The sequence below is a fragment of the Hippocampus guttulatus genome, chromosome 16 (assembly GCF_054856545.1).
Source record: "Hippocampus guttulatus isolate MCC_2025c chromosome 16, RoL_Hgut_1.0, whole genome shotgun sequence".
NCBI classification, from domain to species: Eukaryota; Metazoa; Chordata; class Actinopteri; order Syngnathiformes; family Syngnathidae; genus Hippocampus; species Hippocampus guttulatus.
Genome location: NC_141276.1, coordinates 12236678 through 12249777, shown reverse-complemented (window position 1 = coordinate 12249777; position 13100 = coordinate 12236678).

Genomic DNA, 13100 nt, shown 5'->3' with positions numbered 1-13100 from the left:
TCGCAGGGCACACAGACACGAACAACCATCCACGCCCACACTCACACCTAGGGACAATTTAGAGTTCAGCCTGCCATGCATGGTTTTGGAATGTGGGAGGAAACCGGTACACGTAAAACGGTGCGTGTGAGTACGTGATACTGCTTTACGAAATGTATCACGTTTGCTTGTTTGACCACTATTTACATCTAATTATAGGTTTTGAACTATGATAACCTTAAGAGGGAACGCGAGCACACACACATACACTCTCACACACACACACACACACACACACCTGCTGACATTCATTTTGGCTCCATTTTTGACAGCTGAGTGCCCTGCGACTCTCAGGGGAGGAAAAGCAGAATCAAGCAGGTACAATATGTTGGACACTCTTCTGACTCTTTCCATGACTTCATTTGCCTGTTGAAAGACTTCCATGGGTGTGTATGTCTGTTCTCATTGAAATAAATAGATCACAACATCTTGTATTTCTTATTGTGACCTGCAATCCATTCATTCATAACACCAGCATTTCCAGATTGGCTCATGCCGCAACACTTTCAACAACGCTCCCTCCCTTCATCCACCTGCTTCCAACAATGTGTCAGTCCCTTGTGAGAGATGTGGTTACCACACCAAATTTAAAAAAAAAAACAACACCAAAAAAAAAAGTATGGGGGAAGACAACAATATCTGGGCAATCAGCAACTAGACTTTGCATAACCTCAGCGGGTTTCAATTGTAACAGTGACAACAGGAGAGATAAGAAAAGATCAGAAAACCTTTAATTGTCTGACAAGGGAGAAATTCGCAAGGAGTTTGACGAAAAGACATTGCAGAGAGTGAATAACCATAACAATCCGATCACTGAACTCTATCCCAGCTTTACGCAAACCCTGACCCAAGATCAACTCAAGACCTAACCACAACCCCAATTCCTCAACCCAAAGTTTTACCCAAAGCCTAAATCAGGGGTGTGAAACATACGTCCAGCGGGCTGTAACCGGCCCCCAAGGAGGTTTGATCAGGCCCGCAGGACAATTTAAAAGTGAAAAAATATATAAAAGACAAGGAATGAATATTTTTAATAAGCTGCAATTCATGGATCATCCGCTAGGGGAACACCGTTTTGATCAGAGTAGAAGACAACATTGTTTTGATCAGAGAAGAAGATAACAGCAGTCTCAGTCTGTCACTGAGACAGCCAGCTACCTAATTGCTAGCGAAATAGCATTAGCATCAAAGCTGTATTCCGACGGTGACTTTGTTAAATGATGCATGACGAAAGTGGTTGAACTTGTATGTCCCGAGAAGCGACAAGCTTTTGCCAATATTAGCCTAATGAGGAATATAATACCAGAGAGGATTTCGGACCTATCAGCAGATTTAGACACCCAATTGAAACAGAGAGTCAAGTCATTTTATGAAATGTTTTGTAAAAGTTCATTAAATGTCAACATTTTCCTAATGTTCATGTGCTTCTTTCTACCAAAACAAAGGAAAGACATGATATACTGTATTAATTATTTATAGCAGAGTATGGTACAATTTTAATGGTCCGGCCCACTTGACATCTACCAAGGCCGTATGTGGCTCACAATGTGAAATGAGTTTGACACCCCTGGCCGAAATCAACACTACCCCAACCCAAAACCTAACCAAGTCATGTCCTTTAACTCCACCACAACCTGAAATTTTACCCTAAAATGACTTATTTAAACCCAATCCCCTCTAAGTTTTTCACCATTCCATAGTCAAGGGGCTTTGCCTCGTCATGCCATGAGGGAATCGTTAATTTAGCAACAGCCATGCGAAATTGGAGCATAACAAAGCCTCCTTCACATTTTAGATTGAATGAGATTAGCGGATCCAATCAGCATTGACATTGAGCTTGGCACCCAGCAAAACTAAACTCCACACAAGACCAAACTAATCATCCGCACCGCTCGACTATAACGGAGGCAAGTCACTCAAATCCCCTCCGAGCGAAGCAGATGGCTGTTATCATCTTGCTTTTCCGAGGTGAGGTGGGATTATTTATCAACCTTCGGACCTCGTGTGTGCATGGCGGCTGAGGGATGCAAAGTCATCTGTGACAGTAATCCGCCCGAGACCAAACAAAAAGATCCAAACTCTTCTCCGGAGAGGTAATCTGCCGAAAGGAGGGTGAATAGTTTATTTTAAAAATAGCCAGTAACAAACTCTTGTTTTCGCCATGAAATGATCTGTGAGCTACTTTAGTAAACCACAAATGCAAAATCTTGCTGGCAAAAAATAAATAAATAAATTGCACATGACATGACATCACAACACAGCTTCTTTCCAATGCTGCCAGAGATGACGGAGGCGGCTTATGTTTTACTTGAAGCGGAGCTATCGTGCCTTACGGATTGGAGAAGGTGACTTCTGAAGGCAAACGCATGAGCGGATGATTGGCAAGGTGTCAAAAGGAGGAGTGTTAGTGTACGTCCCAATTTTCCTGTCCTAGAATGAGCACGTAAAGTGAAGCCCCTTTGCCATCACATACTACACTTGGATTCGGTTGACAGTAGCGTTATGTTTTGGGTCACACATGACCTTAGTGACCTTCTGGATCAGTAAACACATGCAGACTGCCCTCCACACTGGCATGGAGCCAAGGAATAGACTGGATCTCTAATGTGGTCAAATTACAACAGAGCAGAGCAGTGTGCCGCATGTGTCATGGAAGCCATTCCTACTTTGGCGGAAGCGCTTAAAATGAGACAACAGTGCTCCATGTCCCGCAGCAGACCTCAGGCTCAGTGTTACACCTGCAGAGCTCAGGTCCCAAAAAAAAAAAAAGTTCAATATGACGACACTTTGCACTGCATAAGAGGCATCTTCCAAGATTAGTGTAAAGGAAAACACAGGAAAGATTCCATCATGCCTTAAACAGAAGGGGCGTGGCCGGGACGGGGCGGGGCCACTTACAAAAGTGGCACTAAACATGCTGAAGATGAAGTGTATTCAATACACACTATTTGAAAATTTAACAGAAAAAAATCCCAAGATTGTTCACTATTCTTTCAAGTGAAAATTTGTGCAATTTTGCTTATGCATTCCTGGTGAGCACCAACATGCAATTTCAAATTTGCTGCTCAAAATCAAAACTAAAAAAGGAAACACGTACCCTGCCATATTTAAGATTTGCTCATTACTTGTATTCATCAAGTGTTGTGTAAATGTGATAAAAAGCTGTTGATTCTTACCTCATACAGTGTTAGTGAAGTCCCACACTGTTTACTATATATGGGTTATGAATGCATTTTATTATATAAAGTGGATGTCTATTTACAGTATATACAACAATATACAGTTTCATGAGGTAGAATACTTTATTTTCTCTTCATTTTAAGCTTTTTAGCAAGCGCTAAAAGCTTATTGGTCCTCTCCGTCTTTTTCCACTCTCTTTTTAGCCAACTCCTCTTGTTTTTACACATGCTCCAGGCTGTCGAAAAGCGCTTGAGATCGAGAAGTTACTTTTCAGTAGAAATGTCTGTTTTCGGTGTTTCACCGAGGTTGCGTGACTCTGTAAAGCTTTCCATCCTCTCGATCCGTATAGAATGACATCGTCACACACTGTACACAGAGCTTTACCGGCGACGTCGAGCTTTTTCACGAAATCCGACACAAGCACAATGGTTCCTCTTTACTGTTTCCTACTGGGGACACCCGAATTTTTTTACGGATTTGGAACAATATAGAATAGGTCCATTTTGACTGGAAAAAAGCGGAAAAATCTCATCCCTTCTTAAAGTAGCATAATATGACTCCTTTAAGAAACTGCTGCATACTACTGCATGTACTTATGGGTACAGGTAACTATTTCACTTTCTCCGTTTTACTCACAATCATATCTGCAAGGAAACGTGTGTATGATAACTTATCACGACTGAACTGCTTTTTTGTGAGCGCTATACTCGGTGACTGCGAAGAGGGGACATGACCCTGAATAGAAGAGACTTCATGGCCAGGCTGAATGACATTCAAAGGATATATAAAGACGTCTCTGTGCTCTGCTTCTTTTTTAGCCATCAACAGGCATAGACTTGCAGCCTTGATGAAGCAGCATCTCTCTCCACACTCTCTCTCACCAGGGACCCACCCACGTTTCCCATTTAAACTAACAAGTAGCTAAACACATCGGCCCTCCTTCAGGGAAACCCACCGGGGTGAGGCGGGGCCCTCGTCTGTTTCTATCCACGCCACATGAAACCAAGAATCATGTGATGGCAACAAAGAAAACACTCAGTGATGTCAACTGTGACAGGTGTGCATAAGCTGAGGAAATATGTACTGTGCAAGGCTCATCAGCATCACGGATGCTGGACAACCAGTTTGGCTGGAATTCCATTTTCCCAATTGAATTTCAGATGAAGACAGGAATTTACATTTGTAGAAATATTGCTTTATGACAATTTGTCAACCTTCTAACAGAAGAAACATTCTGTATTCTCTCAGGATTTTTTTTGTTTTTGTTGTTGTTCATGGCTGAAGGAAGGATGGAAAAGAGCAAATACGATTGTCAACAGTTCTAGTGCGAGGACGGTAAGTATGGACTTTGAAGTAATGTGAAGCTAATGGGTTTATTGTATGAAATAAAACAGAGTAAACAAAAATCGAAATACTGAGCAGAACCCCCCCCCCCCCCCCAAAACAAATACATATATAAAAATATAGGAAACTGCGAGTAAGAAGTAGGTGTTAGAGCAGGGGTGGGCAATTATTTTCCCGGGGGGGGGGGGGGCAAATGAGAAGCAGAAAATATTGTGGAGGGCCGGGCCAAAAGTTAGAAATAGAAATCGAAAATAAAGAAGATAGCACAATGTCTTTGTATGCCAGTAATAATGTAACATTCTCCTCCACCATCACACTCAGCACCGGTTCTCCTCAAGGATGTGTACTGAGCCCCCTGTTGTTCACGCTCTACACATTTGACTGCTCTCCGACTCTTATTAGCGGTCCAGTTTGCGGAAAGTTTTTAACATGATAACAATCAAACCATTCTAGGAAATGTTCATTTACTCGAGCCACAAGGAATTCACTCTGAGCATGGAAATTGCCAGAATCGGACTGAGTAAGAATCGCTTCCTTGTTTTTCAAAGTCTCGTAGATTTGAGTCTTTCCGACTCCAGGCGTCTCCTGAATGTTTCGTACTTTGTTACCCGCTTTGTTTAATCAGATACAGCTTGGATACTTGCAATTTTGCAGGATTTCTCAGAATAAGAGGCTACATATACATGTATGCAGATATTGAATGCAAGAGGCTCAAAAAAGGATCCTACGCGAACTCCATTTACAATGTGTATAGGTGACAAGCTAGTGAGCACATCAGAAACAAGAAATTGGAACAGTCTTTCACTGTACATATTCCCAGAATTAAATTGTGTGTTTAAGTGGAAATGTAACTAGAAAGTAGATTTAAAAGCATGCTGAAATGAACACAATGAGTTGTCAGGTCCCCGAAGCGGTTTACCAATCATTTGTCATTCAGTGTTGACACAATCTATTTACACTGTCCAGAAGCATCTTGCATAAACATGAGTGTGCGTGCACATGTGCAGTATGCTGGCTCAACTCAAATACTACGCACATTTTTTTGGTGACTCCGGTAATCTTCTGGACGATGTGAGAAGCCCTACTGCTCATTTGTACGACTGCCTAACACAACAAAGCCGGATCAATATGTGCTTGTCAGTAGTGCTGGAGGTCGTCGGTGGATACACGGAAGCGTGTTTATGTAATTAGGCGATGTAGGAGGTCACAATAAAATATTTAGGACAATATTATTTGTCACAGAAAAACAATGACAACAACACTGGAATTTCTCCAGGGTGGGTGACTACATGTGATTAGATAATCATCCACCTTGTCTTGAGATATGGTGAAGCAGCATGTAGCTCAGCATCATACGCTCTCTCTTTCTCCTTCTCCCTCTCATGATGCTGAGCTACATGCTGCTTCACCGTATCCAGATATATCTATCAAGCTATATATACACATCTAGATGGATATATCTATGTATATGTAGATCGATAGGTAGCTCGATAGATCGATAGATAAATAGAGGCACTGTGTGTGTGTGTGTCTGTGTAAAATTTATGACCTCATCAAAGCAGAACTATGTGCCCTGTGACTGAGTAGTGGTGACCAGTCCAGGGAGTAACTGAGCACTTGATGTTGTGCCCCACAAACTAGCTCAGTGGGTGCTACTCATAAACTTGACATGGCACATGTCGAGAGCGACACCTAGATATCGTAAGCGACTGTTTGCCTGTCGTAAGCGACAACGATTGATGTTCTGGTTTAACATAAGAGAAGGCCTTGCTGCAGCTGCAGCTGCTCTCCCCATTGACACTTCCTCTCCAGCAATGAATGCGCACATATGACATTTCACCACTGTGGCTGGCCCGAATTCTAAAATAGTGCAAAAGCTCCGAATCATGCCGTAAACAACACGTAGCTTCACACAATTTTATGAATGTTGGCCCAGTAAATGCAGCAATGCGAGCGACTTGTTCCCTTTCTATGCTGCAATGTACACGGAGGCTCAGCAATCTGCATTTTCCCCTGGGAGCTACCATTTATATAAAGTCAGGGCAAGAGGGTCTTTAAATACTAAACTGCAACACCTGCTATGGATTCTGCAACGCACGCGCACACATGTGTAATGATTGAAGAAACACTGACCATACGACTTTGTCGAGGTTAGTAAAGAATATCACCCCAGATTTATAAGACAGTTGTCAAATGTTTCATGTTATCACGCTAAAGCGGTGCTTCTAAAGCCATCAGCTTTTTTCTTTTTTTTTCTGCAAGAGGTTTCTCAAAAATGACATGATGTAATTTTGCTTTGTGAGACTCTGTAAGACATGCATTCACGGTCGATCTTTTGATTCCAAAGAGCAGAGCACAGAACTCCCTCTAAGGCTTCCAACTGAAAAAGGCGGCCGTGACGAGAACTGCGGCAGAAGGGCACTTCAATTTGTTGTGATTTGACGCGATATAAACACAGGACTTGTGTATGACAGTTTTGTTTTCTTTTACTTTTATATTTCAGTTTGAATCCATTTCGGGGTACGCATCTCAATGCCAACGTTTGATTTTCCTTTTTGTCTTGAGCGACAAACTAGAATGTGAGCTTTCAAATGATAAATTGCGAATAAATTTGGACGAATCTATTTTGCACTAGCATTTTTCAACATCCAATGCTGTTGTATGCCAAAGCAAGAAGAATACTATTACTTTTGGGATAGTGAAATGGACAAATTCAGTTTTGTTTGTGGAACATACTGTCACTGTTCTTCCCAACATATGACTTTTGAGGTTGCAAGGGGAACCCAATGAACTAGTTTTTGCAGTGGTGCAATAAAACATGGTCATGGCGCAACAAGGCAAGCTTAGTTATCGCCGTACTTTTTAAAACAAAAGGCGTATTATTGTAGGAATAATGTCCCCATTCCCCTCTGTTTTTCTTTCTATACAAAGAGTGTAGTGTACTCCTATTTTCCACAGAATGATAATATCATATTGGAAGAATAAATTTGGATCTTTTGTTTAAATCACATCCTTTCCACATTAAACTTTTGACATTTTAATATTATGACTTTATCAGGGGGCGGCCCGGTGATCCAGTTGTTAGCGAGTAGACCTCACAGTGCAGAGTTCAATTCCAGCTCCGTCCTACCTGTGTGGATTTTGCATGTTTTCCCCGGGCCTGCGTGGGTTTTCTCCGGGTGCTCCGGTTTCCTCCCATGTTCCAAGAACATGCAAAGTAAATACAATTTCAAGACATAAGTATAAGTTGTTTTTTATTTATTCTATGACGTACTATCACAACAGTCACACGGTGAGTAGTGAGCGAACTAAATTTCCCGCAGCACTGATTGGACAAGCAATGTAATGTGATCATCTGCAGCCAGTGATGGCCAAGTGGGTGTGTCATAACTAATTGACATGTTGAGTCGGCTGTGTTTTAACCACCATTGCAGAGGCTCCGTCGCACCCCTGAGACTGATTCACCGAACCCCTAGGGTTCGATAGAACGCAAGTTGAGAACCATTGCTCTAAATTGTCCCTGGGTTTGAGTGTAAGCGTTGATGGTTGTTCGTCTCTGTGTGCCCTGCGATTGGTTGGCAACTGGTTCAGGGTGTCCCCCGACTACTGACCTAAGACAGCTGGGAGAGGCACCAGCAGCCATCGCGACCCTTTTGATCATAAGCGGATTGGAAAATGGATGGATGGATGGACTTTATCAGTAAGTGTATTTACAACTTAATTCTCATTAGATTTTCACAAGTTTGGTCAAGCCGTGAAAAAAAATCTCATAACATTACTCAACTGTTGGAAAATTTTTAAAAAGTAAAAAAAATAATTACATTGGAAAATGTTTCGACTTTTCTCAAATCTAGGCAATTTGGTTTTTTTTGGGGGGGGGGGGGTACACACCATTATGTTTAACTCCTATTTGGATTACCAGGAAATGTTTCTCCTGAGAACCCAAAAGTTTGAGACCCCCACTGTATTTTCGTCTATTCGTCCAGGCAAAGATCGCATTGCTTTCGGTCTGTTATGTCCCAAGCTGCCCATCGTTCATGACATCATGAGACTAACAATCTTATGTAAGGCCGCATCCAAGGCCTCCTTTGCCAAAGTAAGACGACTGTTGTCTTTGCTTTTGGCCCGAAGTGTGTGCCTGCCATTCAGTTTCCTCAACGTGGCGTGAAGTCATCACTGGAGTGCTCCGCTCTGAGTGGACTTTTTGTTGTTGCTGTTGTTCAAGAGCGGAGGCTCTCACAAGAAAAAGATTAAAAAAGAACGAGTCAAGCGACAGAATTCTTGCTTGCCATTGTGAGGAATCACGACTAGCCGAGAATTGCGTGTTGACTCGCTTGCATAATGGTCGCAATCACAGGAATAAAGAAGTGTGTACAGTGCAAGAGGGTTGCGACATTTAATCGTTAATGTTCAGTACCAATGAGTTTTATAACGCTTTCCAATTCAAAAGTGGAGGGAAAGCAGATGTAGAGAGCACCGATGCTTCAGCTAGTGGACAAGTTGACAAGTTACTGTTGAATTGACCGAGGAGATAACATATTAGGGACTCTCCAGTGTCAAAACTGGAAAACGAAATGATCTGCCATCATAGCGGGTAATTACTGCATGTACTGTAGCATTCGTGTGTTGGATGTCAGCCCTTAAGGGGTGTGGCTATAACTGGCGTCATGAACTGGCTGCTTCTATCTAGCAGGGGTGCCCAAACTTTTTGGACCGAAGATCGACTTTTCGATCAACCAACCTCCCGCGATCGACCAATTAGCGCGCACGCGCACGCACATAAACACGCATGCCATGATGAGGAACAGCCTGACGCGGAGGCATGTGACGCACTTTTGCAGCCTGTTAACTATCGTAGCTCAGACGTACCGTTTTAAAGTGCTTCCCTCGGCCCTCCAGATTCCTATTCTTTGCCCGTGCCCTCGGTGAACTGTACATGAAACAAACTCTGAATGAGAATAATGATAACGATAAAAGATAAAGCGCAACAGCTCCGATCACAAGCTGCATTGCAGACTGCTCAGCGCGAACAACTTTCGGTGACGCAGGTCACGCGCCACCGTAGGTTAAAGATTTACCAGCTTTATTTTATTTTTTTAATACTTTTTGTGAAAATGAGGGTGATAGGATGTTTAGGGTGCAGTGTACATTAACACACACACACACAAAAATATGTATATTATTTTTTCCAAGATGGCGCCTGAGTAGGCAGCCGTCAGCAAGTGCTCTTCAAGAGCCTTGCGTTTTTTGTTGTTTTTGTCTTTTGTTTTGTCACATGGTGTTGTTGTTTCGTCGTGTGGACCTGATGTGGATTGTTTTCAGCATGTTTGGCCACGACATTCGTCAAAGAAGAAGAATCTGAGCTTGGTGGTTGCGCCTTCTCGGCAGCAGGCGTGTACCAGCACTGATTTTGATTGGGAGGAATGTCGGCGCCATTCGACTGTCACTGCTGTACAGCCCCGGGACGATTGTGTTTTGCGCCTGTAATGGGCAGCATTTTCACAGCCCCGCTTTGTTCAGCAGAAAGGTCGGTGCTGTTGGACATCATCTGTGCTATATGTTGCACATACAGCGCATTTGACAATAAAGTTGTACTTGACTTGACTTGATATTACTAACATGCACAAAGAAACACAAATGGTTGTTTTTTTTCTCCTCTACACCCCTCACGATCGAGTTGGGACCAGTCCGCGATCTACTGGTCGATCGCGATCAACGTAATGGGCACCCCTGCTTTATAGCAGGGGTGTCCAAACCCGGTCCTCGAGGGGTCCTCTGCAGTATGTTTTAGATGTCTCCCTCCTTCGAAACACCAGATACAAACGATTAGCTCATGAGCAGGCTCTGAGAAACCTGATATCGATCTTGACCATTTGAATCAGGTGGCTTGGACGATGGAGACTTCCAAAACTTGGTGCATAGAGGCCCTTGATGACTCAAGTTGGACAGACCTGCTTTATAAAAACAATAAATACAACCACTTGTTCGGCTTATTTGAGTCTGAGGTCGATTCCGAATTAGTTATTGTTCCATCCAAACAAGACATTTTGGGGTGCTTTAAATCATCCCAAATGTTTCTAGCCATTTTCAAGTCCACAGGCTTATATCATTTTAATCAAGATAATGTGTGTTGGGTTGCATTCTGGTTGCTCAGTGATGTCATGGAGGATCCAAAGTCACTTGAGTGACTTTACAAAGGACACACATTGTCACTCATTTGTAATCCCGTCTTGCCACAATCAATGAGGAAAAAATACAATTACAACTAGAAAGATAGATTCATCCACAAGAGAAACTGTGTTCTGTTAATTCCCCAAAAGCTGCAGTTGCTGTAAAGTGCTATTTAAATAAAGATTGGCTTGTGCTGTACTATTTCACTGTAACATTACGCTCGAGAACAGTGGTGTACCACATTAAAACCACATTAAAAAAGTCAATAATAATGGTTTATTCAACTATTGTTTAAGTTACTGTAATGATGGGGTTTGGTCACAAGAAAATGCTTACAACATGTCTCTTATTTATTACCATCCATCCACCCATTTCCCGAACCGCTTGATCCTCACTAGGGTCGCGGGGGGTGCTGGAGCCTATCCCAGCCGTCTCCGGGCAGTAGGCGGGGGACACCCTGAATCAGTTGCCAGCCAATCGCAGGGCACACAGAGACGAACAACCACCCACGCCCACACTCACACCTAGGGACAATTTAGAGCATCCAATCAGCCTGCCATGCATGTTTTTGGAATGTGGGGGGAAACCGGAGCACCCGGAGAAAACCCACGCAGGCCCGGGGAGAACATGCAAACTCCACACAGGGAGGCCGGAGCTGGAATCGAACCCGGTACCTCTGCACTGTGAAGCCGACGTGCTAACCACTGGACTACCGGGCCGCTCCTTATTTATTACATATGAGAATTTTAAATTTTGGTTGAGATTTTAGCAAGCATCATGGAAGTTGACATGTTTGATGTGCTTTCGCGGGCCACATAAAATGATGTGGCGGACCAGATCTGGCCCCCGGGCCTTGAGTTAGACACATGTGCTCTAGAAAGTGGCGAGTTATGAAAATGGCTGCCATTGCTCAACAATGCTTTAAATACAGTATTGTGCAAAGGCAGAAATAGAACTCACCATATTCCACACATTTATGTCAAACACACTGGCATCTTCCCATTTTGTTTTGTTTGTTTTTTCTTCTTTCTACCCACATTCTTGCTGCTGAAGGCTGTAAATTTCCCCAGTGTGGGACAAATAAAGGATATCTTAATCTTAATGCAATACAAATTCCATCAAAAGACGCCAAGCCAGTTGTGACTGATGTAAGGTTATGTTATATTACTAATTGTCATTTTATGTTTGCGCATCATATTATTTCATGTTAAGATTACCTAAATTGCATTCTGTTGTTTAATAATTGCTTAGACATGTTTTCATGTTGATAGCTTCTGATTGGCTGTTGAATTAAGGGAAGTAGGAAATGATTTTAGTTGCGAAGAGTGTGCACTTGATCGTGCTGCTGTGCAGACGTCCTTTTTTTCCTTCTTTCCATAAAACTGCTGTTCAAACGGAATCCATATCTCCTTTTCTCCTTTTGCCATTCGTAAAGTCGAGCCATCCATTAAAACAACGAATCCCTCAACTTAAACCTACGAGACATATTAACACACTCACCAAAAGACGTCACGTCCACACCTGAAAAGAGCTGCTGCAGGAACTTCCGGGTTTGCAAATTACAATCTCCCGCGTTTCTTGAGTCACATGATCAATTAGTGACGTTATGTTGGTTGACCAAGACGGACGGGCATTGTATCCATAGGTATATGATTTTTCAGGCAAAAAAAGCATAATTATAGTAGGCTCAAAAAAGTCTTCACCACCAAGCAGTGAAATATACCCCAATTAGATAGAATACAACCAACCTTTACACAAATACAATATAAGTATCAAATAAGGGTAACACCCAAATGCAAACAACATCATACTGCTACTTTATCACAATGCGGACATAGTCCCGAAATGTGAATAATTGTGTCGAGTGTAAATAAAGTATTTGTTTCTTTTTGAGAATTGTGTGCTTGGCGTAGTTTTTGCAAGGCCATGGGGTGGCCAAGGCTGTCTCAGCAGGTCCACAACACACAAACTTGAAGACACGCTATCAGCAATCAACATCTATTTTCTCCAATGCTGCTCTTTGTGAGAAACCTGACTGATTTCCATTGTTTGTGATAGCATGTAGAAATCCTTTAGCAGTTCACAAGAGTCCGGGGACTCCATGCAACACAAATGTGAAGCGGCTTTCAGAAAAAGAAGTTCTGCAACTATTGATTTTTTTGGTGATTCACAAGTCGCCTAATAATTTGTAAATGTTTTCATTAGAGAATACATTCAAGCACGAGTGAATACATTTAAAAACGACATCATGAAAAATGTCATTTCAATAGTTCAATGCAAAAGGTGAAACGAACATTCACCACAGTCGAAATTGTATTTCATGATTTTATTTCAGAATTCCGATGATTATGTCTTAATGCTAACAA